This window comes from Muntiacus reevesi, chromosome 21 (assembly GCF_963930625.1).
Source record: "Muntiacus reevesi chromosome 21, mMunRee1.1, whole genome shotgun sequence".
Lineage (NCBI taxonomy): Eukaryota > Metazoa > Chordata > Mammalia > Artiodactyla > Cervidae > Muntiacus > Muntiacus reevesi.
Window position 1 is genome coordinate 9,777,032 of NC_089269.1, and position 17,269 is coordinate 9,794,300.

Sequence of the window (17,269 nt, forward strand, 5' to 3'; positions counted from 1 at the left end):
GAACTTGGAAAACATTATGCTCAATGAAAGAAGTCAGTCACAAAAACTACATATTGTATGACTCCATTGACGTGAAATATCCAGAGTAGACAGGTCTACAGAGGCAGAAAGTAGGTTAGTGATTGCCTAGGGCTGAGGGAAGGGATCTTTGGGAGATGATGAAAATATTCTAAAATTAGGTTGTGATGATAGTTGCACAACTCTATAAACTTATTAAAAGTCATGAAATTGTACAGTTTAAATGGCTTGTTTTTATGGTAAAGTATACCTAAGCGAATCTGTTTAAAAAGAATAAACAAAAACAAACAAACAAACAAAAAAAGAATAAACAACACATAAGAAAGGCCATGTGAGCACAGAGGGAAAAGCTGGCCATTACAAGCCAAAGAGAGAAGCCGCAGAAGAAGCCAGCCCTGCAAGCACCTTGAAAAGAGAGAGAAAATACACAAAAAAACCAAGGTCAGCAAATACTGAGATCAAAAAATACTAGATTAAAAAAAAAATGAGTTCAAAATGAATCTTCCTGACAGTCAGGCCAAAAGCAAAGAAATTCACAGAATTGCATAATTTTATTTTTGTTGTGTAGCACAAGGAGCTCTGTTCAATGTTATGTGGCAGTCTGGAGGAAGGGGAGTTTGGGGGAAAATGGATACACCTGTATGTATGGCGGAGTCCCCTTGCTGTCCTCCTGAAACTATCACAGCATCGGTTATACTCCAATAGAAAATAAAAAGTTTAATTAAAAAAAAAAAAGAAAAATTGCTTTCGGAAAAGTCTTTTTTTCTTTTTGTGGCTCTGAAAATAATTTACTGTGAATAGCCTTACATATATAATAACAGGATAGTGCTTACTGTGATTTTAATTTAAAAAAGGAAAAGACAAAAGAATGTGAGACGTTCTATATATGCTATATGTTCTAGAGGGGCTCAATAAAAGTTGAAGGAATGTTGTTGTGTCTTAGTTTGGACTCTGAATTTCCTGTGTGAAGGCAGAACAATATACCACACAGCCAGGTTTGGGTACCGCAGCTTAATACCAAAAAGTCGCTCAGAGAAGCTACAGGGATGAATGTTCAGTATCTCTCTTTGGCTATACATCTCACATAACCATTTTTCTCATCAGGGCTTCCACAAGGCTTCTACAGAAGACAATCCAAAATGGAGTTTACTGAAGAGTTGACTGAGAGGACTCTTGTGCTTAGACCCCAGATGTGTAGACAGTGAGGAAAGTAGAGGATCTGCTTCATGCTCTTGTGTGTTAATAAGGCCTTAACACAGAGTGGGCTGAGAATGTCCACAGGTAAATAAGACTTTTCTCAAAAAATAAAACACCTCTGGATCTGCCCTTAAGACACTAAGAAAGTACAGCAAATTCCTAAATTTCTGTCCCTATAGCTGTTAAGATTGTCCTGAAATATTTTTAAGAGAGAAGCTAGCAACTAACCATATCTGCCACTCGTGAACTTCGATGCAGCTCCTGTGGCATCATTACTGTGGAGCAGAATTAAATCTCCTGTGTTCCAGTGGGTTGTGTTGGTCCCAAAATACACAGTACCACCCCAGGACCCCTGCAACATCACAAGACTTAGCCCTTCATGAGACTCACGGGAACACATTTTAAGCATGGTATACTTGACACTGAGCTGTTCCTCCTAGTGAAGAGCATAGAACAATGCCATCAGCACAGAAAATGAGGGGTACCTTCCTCGTTGCTATATCAAGAGACGTAGGACCCGGTTTATCTAAAATCCTGATCCTATTATCATAAATTAAAATTAAAAACTGGATACAGCCACATCAAATGCTGCCTAAACTTGGAATTTACCTCGAGGAGCTCATTGTGTTTCACAACAGGGACTGTGACAGAGTCACTGGAAAAAAAAGTCTAAGAACTTGGACTTAAATAAAGCCACAGTGTCACTCTAGATACACACTGCAAAAAAAACCTTTAAATGTTCTTGATCTCAACAACAAAAAACAACCAGATTAAATAATGGCCAGAGGACTTGACTAGACATTTCTCCAAAGAAGATCACAAGTGACAAATCATTACAGAAATGCAAGTCAAAACCATGATGAGCTACTACCTCACATCCATTAGGTAGACTACTATCAAAAAAAAACAAAATAGCAAGTGTTTATATGGATGTGGAAAAACTGAAATCTTTGTGCACTACTGGTGGGAATGTATCAGTAAAATGGTACAATCTCTTTGGAAGGCAGTACGACAGGTCCTCGAAAAATTAAAAATAAGATTACCCTATGATCCAGCAATTCCACTTATGGGTATGTACCCAAAAGAATTGAAACTAGGGACTCAAATAGATACTTGTACACACATGTATATAGCAGCGTTATTGACAATTAGCCAAAAGGTGGAAGCAGGCAACTGCCCATGAATAAACAACTGAACAGACAAAATGTAATATATACATATAGTATTATTCAGCCTTAAAAAGGAAGGGAATTCTGACAAATGCTACAACATGGATGAACCTTGAAGACATTATGCTAAGTGAAATAAGCCACTCACAAAAGACAAATATTATATGATTCCACTAGTATGAGGTACTTAGAGCAGTCATCTTTGTAGAAACGGAAAGGAGAATGGAGGTTGCCTGGATCTGGGGACAGGGGAGAACAAGAAGTTGTTTTTCATGGTTATATAGTTTAACCTTTGCAAAATGAAAAAGTTCTGTAGATTGGTTGCACAACAATTTGAATACGTTTAACACTACTGAGGGCTTCCCTGAAGGCTCAGCAGGTGAAGAATCGCCTGCAAGGCAGGAGACTCAGGAGTTTGAGACTTGGGTCAGGAAGATCCCCTGGAGGAGGAAATACTCCAGTATTCTTGCCTGGAGAATCCCATGGACAGAGAAGCCTAGCAGGTTACAATAGACGGGATCGCCAAAGAGTTGGACACAAGTGAGCGACTGAGAACAAAGCTACTGAACAATACACTTAAAATGGTTAAAATAACCACTTAAATGGCTAAAATTTTATGTCACATGTATTTTATCACAATTTTAAAATTCATTTAATGTTCTTAATTTCTCCATTAAGTGAATCACCATGCCAACAACCAATCATAGAGCTGAATCCAAAGGCTGTATGATTCAAGAAGGGTTTAAATCAACTGAACCAGACTTGTGGTTTCGTTAAGAAAACTATTATCAAGTTGTCCTTTGGAAGCTGTTGTTGTTGTTGTTGTTGCTTAGTTGCTAAGATACGTCCGACTCTTTCCAACTCCACGGACTGTATCAAACCAGGCACCTCTATTCATGGGATTTCCCAGGCAAGAGTACTGGAGTGGCTTGCCATTTCCTTCTCTAGGAGATCTTCCTGACCCAGGGATCAAACCCACGTCTCCTGCATTGACAGGCGGATTCTTTACTTCTGAGCCACCAGGGAAGCCCCCTTGGGAGCTGTGGCATGTTATATTTTGAGCCCTCTTTTCAGGGCCTTTGCCACCTCTTTCCAAGGCTTAAACTTTGAGAGTAAAGACAGAAACAGGAAGATGAGAATGAAAGATCACAGACCTGGAAACCTGGCTTCTCGTAATGGCTTTGTTTCTTCTTGCCATGTAACTTGGGCCTCTGTTTTTCAGAAGGTTAGAAACATTCCTAAGAATATATTATAGAGCATAGTGCACAGTGAAAGTCGCTCAGTCACGTCCGACTCTTTGAGACCCCATGGACTATATAGTCTGTGAAGTTCTCCAGGCCAGAATACTGGAGTGGGTAGCCTTTCCCTTCTCCAGGTGGTCTTCCCAACCCAGGGATCAAACCCAGGTCTCCCACTTTGCAGGCAGATTCTTTACCAGCTGAGCCACAAGGGAAGTCCAAAAATAATGGAGTGGGTAGCCTATCCCTTCTCTAGTGGATCTTCCCAACGCAGGAATCAAACCGGGGTCTCCTGCATTGCAGGCAGATTCTTTACCAGCTGAGCTGAGGGAAGACCAAGAGTAAATAGCGCCTTCCAACACACTGTATCAACCAGCTAGCCTTTTGGAAGGACAGTGGAATAAAGAACAGTGAGAAGACAGAATGGTTTTGCAGGAGGCAGGGGGAATGAGAGGCAAGGGTGTTGAGATACAGGGAGAGAGGACAAGGTATCCTGCATACTGCCCTAACTCAGCACCGTTCAGACACGGTGCATGCGCGCACACACACACACACACACACACACACACACACACACACACACACACCCATGTGTCAGGGAGAAGGGGAGGGGAGTGAGAAATGAGATGTGCACAACTGTGGCTGTCACTCAACCTCGACAGTTCCAGAAGTCTCCAAGGGGAATGGCTTACTAAGAAACCTTGCCCCCAACCTCACCTCCACATCACAGTGAATCAAGAGGCTGGCATATAAACATCTCACATTGCCACCCATGGCCATGCCTGAAACTCCATCTGCATTCCTGCCAGCAATTCCATCCTCCCCACCATTACAATGGGAACAGAATCTCTCTTCACTTTCAGTCTTAGTCTGGACCTTTGACCCATGCTCTGGATCCCATCCCTTCTGAACTCTTAGGAATCATGTTTCATCTGTCATTCCCTCTCCTATATCGTCATCCACTCCTCTCCCTTTAGCATGTACAAACGATCTAACTTATTCTTTAGTAAACTTTTTAAAATTCAAAATATGGTGTGAAAATATGTATATATAAGGAAATGAAGATAAATATGGACAGAAGTACTAAGAATTCTGATTATTAAGTGACAGTCTTAAATGGACATGTAGGGCCTAAAAATTTTTTGCTCTTTCAGTTTTATTGAGAAATAATTTAAATATAACATTATATTAGTTTAATATATATAACAGAATGATTTGATATATGCATTAACTGTGAGATGATAAGTTTATATATAGATATATAATCAAATATTAGCCCTAAAAAAGAAGGAAATCTCTCCATTTGCTGCCACACTGATAGACCTTGAGGACATTAATCTAAGTGAAATAAGTCAGACAAAGACAAAAACTGTACGATCTCACTTATATGTGGAATATTTTTTTAAAAACCAAACTCATAGAAACAGAGGACAGATTGGTGGCTGCCAGAGGTGAAGGGTGGGGACTGGGAGAAATGGGGAAGGTATTCAGAATGTACAGACTTCTAGCTTCAAGATAAATCAGTTCTAGTGATGTAACATACAACAGGGTGGCTATAGTTATTATTGCATTGTATATTTGAAAGTTGCTAAGAGAGCAGATCTTAAAAGGACCCTTTACAAGAAAAAAATTCTAACTATGTGAGGTGCTGGATGGTAAACTTACTGTGGTGATCATTTCCCAGTCAATACAAATAACAAATCATTCCACTATATATCTTAAACTAATACTAATTGTTATATGTTATTATATCTCAATAAAATTGGAAGAAAAAAATTCCTAGACCCTGTATGCCCGTTTAAGACTCTGTCACTTCATAATCAGAATTCTTAGCACTTCTCTCCGTATTTATCTTCATCTCCTTATCTCCTCAGCCAACTGAAGTTGCAGTGTAACTGATCACATCAAAGTCACCAACAATCTTGCTATTATCCAATATTGAGACATTTCAAATTATCACATTAGGGACTACTCAGCAACACCAACTCTGTTGATCAGCCTGAACTTTAAATAGTGTCCTCCTTTACCTTCCTGGACTCTCTTGCCTCCTGGTTTTCTTCCTTTCTCAGACTGAGCCCTCCTCACACTCCAGTAGCTATTGTCATTTCCTCTCACTTAAGGCCCTCATCACCTCTTTATCCCTAGTCTCAAAATGGAGCACGATGTGAATACTGAGTAAACCTCTAGAAATACTGGTTGAAAGACTGGTTCACATATAGTACTGGCTCTTAACCCTGGCTGCTCATTCAATCTACTGGAAACGTTTACAGGGACATTAATAACCCAAATGGTCATTTTTCTGATTTAATCGGTCCTGGGTAACAGCATTTTCTAAAAGCGTCCCAGGTGGAGTTTAGTGAACAGCAGCAAACTTATCATCTCATGCTAGGACTCTAAGGACAGAAAATTTGCAAAATGCATAACTATCATTTTAGAACTTAACTGTTTATTTAGATTTGAGGTGGAGCTTTACTTTTTTATTCCATCAAAAAATATCCTTTTATGGTCCCTTTCCTGTTTCTCTTATTTTTTTTCCGTTTATTTATATTAGTTGGAGGCTAATTACTTTACAATATTGTAGTGGTTTTTGCCACACATTGATATGAGTCAGCCATGGATTTACATGAGGTGGAGCTTTAGAGAATGGTAAAGAATCTGCCTGAAATGCAGGAAACCCGGGTTCGATCCCTGGGTCAGGAGGATCCCCTGGCAAATACTTCAGTATTCCTGCCTGGGAATTCCCATGGACAAAGCAGACTGGCGGGCTACAGTCCACGGGTCGCGAAGAGTCGTACACAACTGAGCAACTAACACTTTCTATTTTATTTTAGAATTCTGAGGGAGTGAACTTTAAGTTTACATTAGAAAGTTGTTTGAAATCAGCTCATCCACAATAATGCCAGATCTACAAACCCAGGAGACGTCTCTCACCCATGCTCAGCCAGAAGCCCAGGGGACCAACCAAACCCCAGATTTTGTCAAATGAACAAGGGACTCTGAACATGAGAGATTTTCTTTTCTTCCTCTCCCTTCTGAGTCTGCCAGGACTCTTGGGCGTGCCTTTGCCCCACCCTCCCCCTGGTTTCCAGGAACCAACAGGTCCAAACCCTTCCAAAAGCTCGGCCTTCCCTCTGCCTTCTGCCTGGAGGCTGCAGTCTGCTGCCTGCCTGGCTCCCTTGAGAAATTCTGCCTGGGACTGTTGACAACGGAGGCGTCTCTCGGGGATGGCGTGACCAGAGAGGCATATTCACACAGAGGCAGTTTTCTTTGTTCCGTGTGTTTAATTACTTAACTGCAGGTTGTGGGCTTTGGGGGTTTAGGGTGAAGAGATGGGGAAGGAGGTGGTCAAAAGGGGGCTAGAAGGGTAGGAACAAAACAACCATAAAAAGCTGTGAGACCCAACCACACTAAGAAACCATTCTATCCACCCGGCCCACTTCTTCCTCTCATATTCTGCTGCACACACATCTACCCGCCCACCCACTTATTCTAGAGAGGGAGGAAGCGAGGTCACAAAGAGAGGTAAGGTTTCAACACTGTATCTTGAATTGTGACTAACCTGTTATTTTAAGATAATTTCAGCAGTCACCTTAGTAGCAAAAGAACTAAGTTCAAAAGGTCTGTCCCCGTGATTGTGGGAGATTCTGGGAATTTCATCTGCCACTTTGCTCAGGAGGCTGGATATTCCCTCTGCACCAGATTCTTCTCAGCAGAGCTACAGGGTCTCACCAGTTAAAAAAAAAAAAAAAAAAAAAGGAAAAAATCCACCAAAGTTCAATTTATGGACACTCAGGCCTTGATCTAAAACTCAAGATAGGATTGTTTGGGTGCTCCATATTGTGAATGGCTTAAGGACCAAGAATTTATGCTGGGAGAGAAGTTTAGGAAGGAGGGAACGTAGGTAAACTTATAGCTGACTCACAGTTGTTGTACTAGAAACCAACACAACTCTGTGAAACAATTATCCTTCAATTAGAAATTTTTTTAAAAAAACAATGCAATGGTTAAGACAAAGATTAAGAAATAAGTGAAAGATTTTAAAACCAGGCAAATAAAATTTGAAAATACATAAACTTTTACAAGAAAATAAATAAAAATATTTAAAAATTTAAAAAGAATTTACGCTACTGTTGGTAAGATTCCTATTCTATATATTGAAAGAGTGAACTGAAGAAAAAGAGAGGCAGAGGGGAGGACATAACTATTTATTTGCAAAGGGAAGCAAATTGAATCAAGCAGTGATTATTGCAAAACACATGGCGCTAGTCTTGGTGTTCGCTGGAGGCAGAAGTTGCTGTGCTTATGATTTTTGTCCCCCCTCTACTATGAGAAAAGGGTAAAAAGTGACACTGCATGGGAAAGTGGAACTACTAGGAGTGGGCGACCATTATGGGAAGAAGAATTCAGTTCTGTCAGAGGAATGCCTGAGAAGGTGATGAGATCCCCACGCTCTTCATCTTCACGTGAATGCTAAGTCGCTTCGGTTGTGTCTGACTTTGTGAGCCCATGGACCGTAGCCCGCCAGTTTCCTCGGTCTTGGGATTCTCCAGGCAAGAATACTGGAGTGGGCTGCCATGCCCTTCTCCAGGGGATCTTTCCAACCCAGGGATAGAACCCAGATCTCAGCCTTGTGCATTGGCAGGCAGGTTCTTTACCACTAGTTCCACCTGGGCTAGACCTTCATCTTCACAGGCAGGGTAACTGCCACTCAGGGTTGCAAGTGGATCAAGTTAGAGTCACTAAGTCTTGAAGATGCCTTTTGGAACAGAGACTCGATGATAGCAACACAGATTATTGAAATTGTCTTTCCACCCCTAGTAATCAACAAATCTATTACATCTAAATGTTGCCCTCATTTCAATTAAACCTTTTAAAACAAAGTAAGTTCACTGGCAAATTTTGAGAATCTATTAAGTACTAAGAATGAAGATAGGTTTTTTGAAGAGAGAAAATTTATTATGCTAGAGAACTAGATTAGAGAGATAGCAAAAAATGGTATCATCTAAGCAGGGGTAAAAACTGGAAAAAAAAAATACCAAAAAATGGAAAAATTAGAAAAATTCTAGCACCTCTGTAATCTTCCTTTCTCCCCAATAATGATCATGGGGCCTTGTTCTTTGTCAAGAACCAGACTGTCCCAGCATTCTCCCTGGGTCCTCCCTTGCTTGACTCATTTTCACCCAAGGGTAGGGAGGGAAAAATTAGAGTGAGGTGTTTGTTAGGTTTCAGCCACACTTTTAGACAGCCAGCTCACATTCTGTTTGGGTTTTGTAGCCATCTGCCTCTCCCAGGTGATTACAGGAGCTCCAGTGAAACCTCCCGTTCTCTGCTCCGCCTCCCACCTGGGGCAAGAACCAATGATTCTCAGGCTAGAGCTGAGAGGCCAGTGTGGAGAAGGTTTACATGTGATGGAAGATGACAGGGTACTGAAGACCTGATACCTGGCTTACAGTGGGATCCCTAAGTTAAGTTCCCCTGGACTTGAAGAGCAGCAAAATGCAAACAGCCTTTTCAGATCCCCTGTGTTCTTGCTGGGCAGACAGGAACCTTAAATCTCAGCCTCCCCAGAGCTGCTGTGTGCCACAGTCCATCCTGAACACCACCTTCGGGTCCTTCTATAGTACAGCCTGATCCTGGCTCTTCCCTGACGAAGTTTTTCCCGGGGATCCCTCCCTCCTACACCAACTCCTTTAACAGAATCCAAGGCCCTCCAGGATCCAGCCCTTGACTCTTTCCCCAGTTTCATTTCTCCCCAGTCCAGACTCTTGCAAATAGGTCAACATGAAATTCTGTGTCATATCTTGACCTTTTGTGTATCTTTCTCTCTTTCCTATGTTTTACCACCTGATAAACCCTACTGTTGGAGAAGGCAATGGCAGCCCACTCCAGCGTTCTTGCCTGGAGAATCCCAGGGACGGGGAGCCTGATGGGCTGCCGTCTATGGGGTCACACAGGGTCAGACCCGACTGAAGCGACTTAGCAACAGCAGCAGCAGCAAACCCATACTGTCTAAAGCGTGGTCAATCCTGGGTTTTTCCTGAGTCAGAGCAGTGCCAATTCCCTGGGGCAGTACGTGAACGAAGCCAGCAGGAACTGGCAGGTTCTTGCCCATTTTGATGTTGTCATATGCAAACAGCACACCTCGCTCCTTCAGATCTCACTTTTTGTGGGGAATTAGCAAAGCAACGCCTCTCTCTAGGCCATTGTGGTTGGCCCTCTTTTGCTCACAACGAAGATGATGAAGGGAGACTTAAGGCGGTGTTTTTCCTTAGTGCTCCTGAGGGGAGAGAAAAGACCACAGTCTTTCCAGAAAGTTCTAGGAAGCACAGGCCCACGCTCTATTGAAGACACTTGCAGAACACGTGGCTTGGAGCTGTGAGGGTCCCCTTTCCTCTCGGTCCTTCTCCTCCCCTCGTCTCTTCATCTCACCCCCACCATTTCTACCAAGTTTAGCCTTTCGTGGTCACTGAATCTGAATCAAAGATTTAGCAGAAAATAATCAAGTTGGTTTGAACTTTCATTTCTTCAAGTATTTCCTTTTAGATCACAAATACTTTTAAGACACTGGGGAAAATACATGGCTTTATCCGGCAGACATTCCTAATACATTTTCTTTGGTAATACGTAAGGTGTTTGGGTGAGGGCTTCCCCGGTGGCTCAGTGGTAAAGAACCCGCCTGCCAATGCGGGAGACATGGGTTTGACCCCTGGGTTGGGAAGATCCCCTGGAGAAGTAAATGGCAACCCACTCCAGTATTCTTGCCTGGAGAATCCCATGGACAGAGGATCCTAGCAGGCTATAGACCATGGTGTCACAAAGAGTTGGGCACAGCTTGGTGACTGAACAAAACAAGGTGTTTTATATTACCAATTCCATTACCAGTTACTTGATAATTCTTCGTCTTTCTAGAGTCTATCATATTTGATTCTTGAGCATGTGTTATTACATCTGATCCTTGCATCAGCCCAAATGTAGTATAGCCACAAATCTCTCTATTCTGTCCCCTAAATATCTCTCAAACTTGACCAATCCCTCCCTTTCTCCTCTGCCTCTGCCTTAGTTCTGGCCCTTATTAATCCTCACCTGAACTCATTACCTTATGTACTTATTATCTTATCACGTTATATTAGCATCCTAACCAGACAAACAGCCTGCATCCTATTTTTCTTTTTCCTTTCTCTCACCACTCCCCTTTAAACTCAAAGTTTACTCTCTACTGCTCCAGACCTTTCTAAATAACAACCCAATCCTGTTATCTCTGTGATTTAATTACTTTGGAAGTTCCCTTTCAACTATACAGAGTTCAGACTCCTTTGCAAAGTACACAAGACTCTCCAAAATCTGCCCCCTTCCGTCTCTAATCTCATTTCTTACCTACCAAATCTCAACGTTTTGCAATTGACTGAAGATATAATGTTTTCTTATATATTGTGCCTTCATATATTTTCCCCTCTCTGGGATGCCCTTTTGTTCTTTGTCTACTTGACATGTATTTTTCCTTTGAGAAACAGACCTAGCATCTCCTGTTCTATGGAGTCGTCCCCCACCACTCAAAGACAGAACTGATTACTCTGTCTTCTGGGTCACATCTTAACCCTACATTTATTTCTGTAATAACATTTATTGTATTGTTTTGCAATAGCTTCATTATGTCACTGGCTCCCCTAGTAAGCTATGAATTCCATAAGAAGAAAGTAATCACATTGATCTTTACACACTCATTGCTTGCACAGTGCAGTGTTGTTGATTTATAAGTGTGTTAGTCACTCAGTCATGTCCAACTCTTTGCAACTCCGTGGACTGTAGCCTGCCAGGCTCCTCTGTCCACAGAGATCTTCAAGCAAGAAAACTGTAGTGGGTAGCCATTCCCTTCTCCAGGAGATCTTCGAAAATCAGAAATTGAACCTAAGTGATCTATAAATCATCCTTAAACAAGTGAATAAGCAAATGAAATGCAAGGGTGTGGAAAAAGAAAGAATATTGGTCTTAATATTTATTATTTAGATTTATTATTCCCATTTAATAGGAGAAGAAGGAGGGCTAGATGCTAGTCCTACAATACTGAAGGCACTTAAGCAGAAAGCTTAGAATCTAGTAGCTAAACCACAAAATATAAGGCAGCATGGGAAAACAGGTATACTCAAAGATTTGTTTCCAGTTGGGAAGCTATTGGAATTGTAATTACATAGATCCTTAAAGTTGGATAGAATTCAACACGAATAAAGAGGGCCACATTAAAACTTTTCTGGAATGAAGGGTAATAAGTACAAGTCGATGAGAATAAGGAACAATATAAGCAAAAGCATAGAGCTAGTAAGGCTGGAGGGAAGGTCATGGAGTTCTTGTCACCAGAGTTCTTGCAGTATCATGGGAAGTACATCTGTAAAGTTAGATGGAGGTCAATCAGGCAGCATTGAACTTTTGACTCTGCCAAAGGCAGCACTGGGATCAGAAAATCACTTTTTGTTATTAAATGCTCTTTATAAAGCAAGAAACGCGAGATGGGAGAGTTGCTCATATTCTTGATTCATGTTTTAGCACAACGATGTTACTCAGCCTGGTCATCTATTTCACTTGGCTTCAAATGACTTTCAGCCTTACCATAAATCAACTCCACTCTAAGGAGCAAAACTTAACACCCTTGACAGTATTTAAAAGGTTCTGAAAAAGTGAAATTCCAAAATCTAAAAGCTGTCAGTAGTATAGAAACATGCTTTCATTTTGAAGGAAATTGGCTGCATTTGGATATATAAATACAGGTATGTGTGCCAAAAAAGAAAGTAATATTACAGATAATGATCATGCCTATGTTGTTTACTGTTCTTCTTCAGACCCAGGAGGCCAAAAGTATGGTTACGAGCCATATGTGGCTATCATATACCTAAAATATGGCTAGTTCAAGTTGACTTGTTAGTGAAATGCACATTGAATTTTGAAGCCTTACTAAAAAAAATTAGAATATCTCAACATTGAAATGATATTGTACACATATGTTAAAATTTACCCCCCAAAATTTAAAAATCAAAAAAGTCATACACTGTAGTGTCAATGATGGGTATATATATATTTTTTTAATTTTAATTTATAATTTTTTAAATTTTTTTTTATTAGTTGGAGGCTAATTACTTCACAACATTTCAGTGGGTTTTGTCATACATTGACTTGAATCAGCCATAGAGTTACACGTATTCCCCATCCCGATCCCCCCTCCCCCCTCCCTCTCCACCAGATCCCTCTGGGTCTTCCCAGTGCACCAGGCCCGAGCACTTGACTCATGCATCCCACCTGGGTTGGTGATCTGTTTCACCATAGATAATATACATGCTGTTCTTTCGAAACATCCCACCCTCACCTTCTCCCACAGAGTTCAAAAGTCTGTTCTGTACTTCTGTGTCTCTTTTTCTGTTTTGCATATAGGGTTATCGTTACCAATGATGGGTATATATAAAGTGTGTTTGAATCTGTGACAAAAGAGAATGATGGAATGGAAAAACAATACATTGGGTGCTAGGGTTTTTATATGGCTCTCAATTGACACCGATAGTCTCTTACTCTTACTTAAAAGAGTATCTGTCATTCAGCCACCAACCCAAACCAGGGTAATGGTTTAACTTGCAAAATAATCATGAAGCACAACAGGACCTGCCTTTTCCCGCAATACTTCCCAATCCTATTAATATAAAGAATGATTTTCAAATTTTATAGAGTACCATAGTTTTTATTAGTATTATTGTCATTATTATTATTATCTTAGCCTCTTCTGTGACCAAAAGAGAAAAATATTTACCAATCTTTCAGGAACGTTGTGGAATTTCAGTAATTCATGTAGCGAAAGCTACAGCTTCATCAGGTTGAGCCACAGTGTTCAATGAGCTTTTTTTTAGAATTAAGTCAAGTCAACTGCATAAAACCATAGCCCATGCTTTATATAGCACTTTATTACACAAATTCATCTCACAACCACAACAAGGAACTGACAGAATAGCCTTTGTTTTGTCAACAATTTTTTTTTCCACAAGCTGCGCAGCAAGGTTATAAAACAGCCTTCAGGGAATCTCACTAGCAAGATTACAGACTCATGTGGACTGCAAGCTTGTAGTTATTCAAATCATCTTTTGTTTTAGTAGCTCCAATGTTCTCTTTTTTGTATTGTATAGTATATTTCCTTCTCTTTTTCTTTTTTTTTTTTTTTAGATACTCAGCAGTTTCTTTACTACTAAGACAATTTCCCTTTTCTGACCAGCCTAACAGAGGCATACATGTAACCATATAAGGGATACCATGAAGTACTGCCCTCATTAACACAATGCCTAGAATCAAGACTTCTGGATTGCAGATTACCAGTCAATACAAGACCTTTCTCTGCAAAGGAGGCAATAGTGTATGATAGATAAAGCAGGGCATTAATAAAAGATAAGATGAACCATGTCAACATCTGATATTGTTTACTCTACCATTTCTCCTGACCTCATTCCTTCATTCTTAGAACTGAGATAACCTGCTAGACAGGGTTATTAGGTAAACCAATCCATGCCTACAAAATGATCTAGTAAAAAGTTTATCTGTGCTATTGTCATGATTATAAGAAGAAGTTATCAAGTCTAGGTACCCTTCCCATGAAATATTCATGGGGCAGGAGACTGGGAGCTGGAGAGAGAGAGGAAAGCAGTGGTCAAGCCGTGGAAATGACGGTCCAGAAAGGGAAGGTGAAAGTTAGACTTCGGAAAGAAATGCCAGGGAGACAATAATATCGACTACCACCAGTTGGTGTGAAAGAGAAAAAGCAAGTAAAGCGTGGTTACTAAAAATGAATTTTCACAAAACATAAAGATTTCTGTCTGCATGTTTTAAATGAACTTATCTTTTTGAGAATGTTTGCCATAGAGGCAAACATTGTCACTGGAGCTTGGCCTTTTTAAGACAATGTCAAATAATGTAGCTGTTTGCCCACACATGCTTTTGCCAAAGTAGAGACAGATAGAATGCTATCTACGAAGAGAGATGCCTCAGGTTGTTTGCTTTTAACAGACTCACCTTCATCTACTCCTCCAAATTAGATTTGTTTTTCCTTCTCAGTGTTAAGTCCAGTCGCGTGTCTGTCCTACTTTGGAAGAGCACAATCAGTAACAGAAAGTAATTTTAATGTCATCATAAAAAGGGCTACTTGCCCAAGCAAAGGTATACAATTTATTGTCTCCATTGTATATCATCTATGTTCCACATGTATTATCATTCAGGCCATGCAAGTTACATTTTATAGGGAGAACACAAAGATTTGAAAGGTTGAATGACATATTCAAAGCCAAACAGCCAGGAAATTCTCACTGTACTGTGAATGGCTCCAACGCCAGCACTGTTGTGGCAGACAAGAGAGGCTATGCAGGACTTTCTGTTCCACCCGAGTAATTCCTCGGCCAAAAACTTGAGTAAACTATCTGGACTTGGTGATAGCTGGTGTTGATGCATTGCACTCAAGAGGCAGAAGCAAGTCAGAGGTGCTCACCCATCTTTACCTTTGAACTTCAGTGACTTATTAAGGAAAAGATCACTGGATTATCCTTGTCTCTCAATATGAAGCCAGATAACCACTTGAGAGAGAAGGATAAAGGTGGTTCCAGGGGCTAAACCTGGTATCTCTAAGGTTCCTTCCTTCTTGGAAGAAGTCCCTGATTTTAGCATCCTTTTCTAGTTTTCCAAACTTAAAGATAATTACATCTCATTATTTTAAGAACAGTAAAATTTCTACTAATTCCTTCTATCCGGAGTGAGAATGTAGAAGACTAAAAATTGCTCATCTGTTTCATGAAATCATTTCAAAAAGAAACCACAGCAATCCCGTCTTCGTGATAGCTAACAGTCAGTTTCCTGAGATGTGCTGAAGGGCTTCCACCTTCCGCTGCAAGGTTCAGGTGTGCTGTCCCCATTTCCTGCTCTCCCAAGATCAAAATAGCGCTGGAAAGCGGTTGCTTCAAAAGTCTTTGTGAGGAGCTTCCTTGGTGGCCCTTTGGCTAAGACTCTGTGCTCCCGTGCAGGGGGCCAGGTTCAATCCCTGGTCAGGGAACTAGATCCCACGTGCCGCAACCAAAGACCCTACATGCCTAAACTAAGACCCGGTACAGCCAAATAAATAAATAGAATTCTTTCTTTAAAGTCTCTGTTAAAATTTCATGCTTCTCAAGCATAGCACTTGTTATTTATTATTCAGCGCAGCTTAAGTGAAACTCGTCAGCTACCACCACCCTTCTGCCTCCCCACCACACACTCCTAAGTCCAGAGCTTATAGAGAAAAGCGCCACACACAGGGGGACCCTGGAAACCTGAGGTGGGCACTAGACTGTTAACGAGGAGGTAAGTCAAAGCAGGAGGGAGCGATGATGCAAGCTCCGTTCACTGCACAGTGAATCAGCTGTGCAGTGGTGATGCATGGTACTCCAGAGGTGCTCCACAAACTCTGTTCAGGGGATGCTTATCCCAGCAGAATTTGAGCTCAGGACTTCCGGGTCACTCCTGATGCTTCTCTTCAGCCTGAGTCCTTCTCGGTTTCCATCTCTGCTTTCTGCTCATGGGTGTTTTCCACAAAATCAGATGTACTTCCAGACATTGAAAACAGATGAGGTGGGGGGCAGAAAGTGCCAGTGTTTTGGAATCTGTTTCAATAAAGGTACATTAGTCTGTCAACAAACTCAGAATGCCGAGGATACCTTTCAGAAGGATAACATCCAGTTCGACTCCAACTGTCCAAGAAAAAGAGTTTTTCATCTTTGTGCATCAGAATCATCCAGAGAGATTATTTAAAATATAGCTTCCAAGGGTCCACTCCAAGTTTACTGAACTGCAGTCTCCAGGGGTAGAAACCAGGGATATCTTTCTAGAAAGTTGCCTAGCTGATCCTACTGAAAAATGCAGATTTGAGAAACATTGGCGGGGCCTAAATTGGTCATATGAAAATTTGAAACCATGGTGCTAATCATTTCTTTACAACTTGAATTTGTCCTAGACTATGCAATTGTCCTAACAGGTGACAGCTGCCTTTCCAGAAGGTTCCAAGTTTATACTTGTGGGCATGCAACGGGAATGAGGCAAATACTCACCGAGACCATAAACCTGGTTTGATGAGCTGAAAATACAGAATATTCCTCCCTTCTCTCACCTGCTCTCACTCCTGACCAATAGCTGGCTGGTTACAAATGTGGGTACTTTATTGATAAGAATCATATCCTGTGTCAGTGTTTGTTTTTTTTAATTAAATGACAGCTCTGGTTGTACAGAATTTTTTAGAGGATTTAATATCCTCACTCTACTTCAATGGCAAATATGTTGAACCCAAACACCTGAGGACTAAGATTCCTAGGGTAGAAGTTCATGAAGTCAATATGACGCTGAATACAACAAATGAAGAGCTGAGGAGCAGTGTGACCTGTAGCCAGTCCAGACCCGAGCTCAGTGATAGCTCTGACTTTACTCTAAGCCTCAGTGGAGAGGAAGTTCAAAGACAGTTAGCCACTAATGGGAAGTTCATGTTCACTTTTGACATCCCCTGTTTTTCCCTTTTTTTTACTGCTACAACTGCAAGTTGAGTTTCTACACGCAAGCAGACAGCCATGGGTAAGCCCAGTTGAAATAACGCCAACTGACCAGGTCATACAG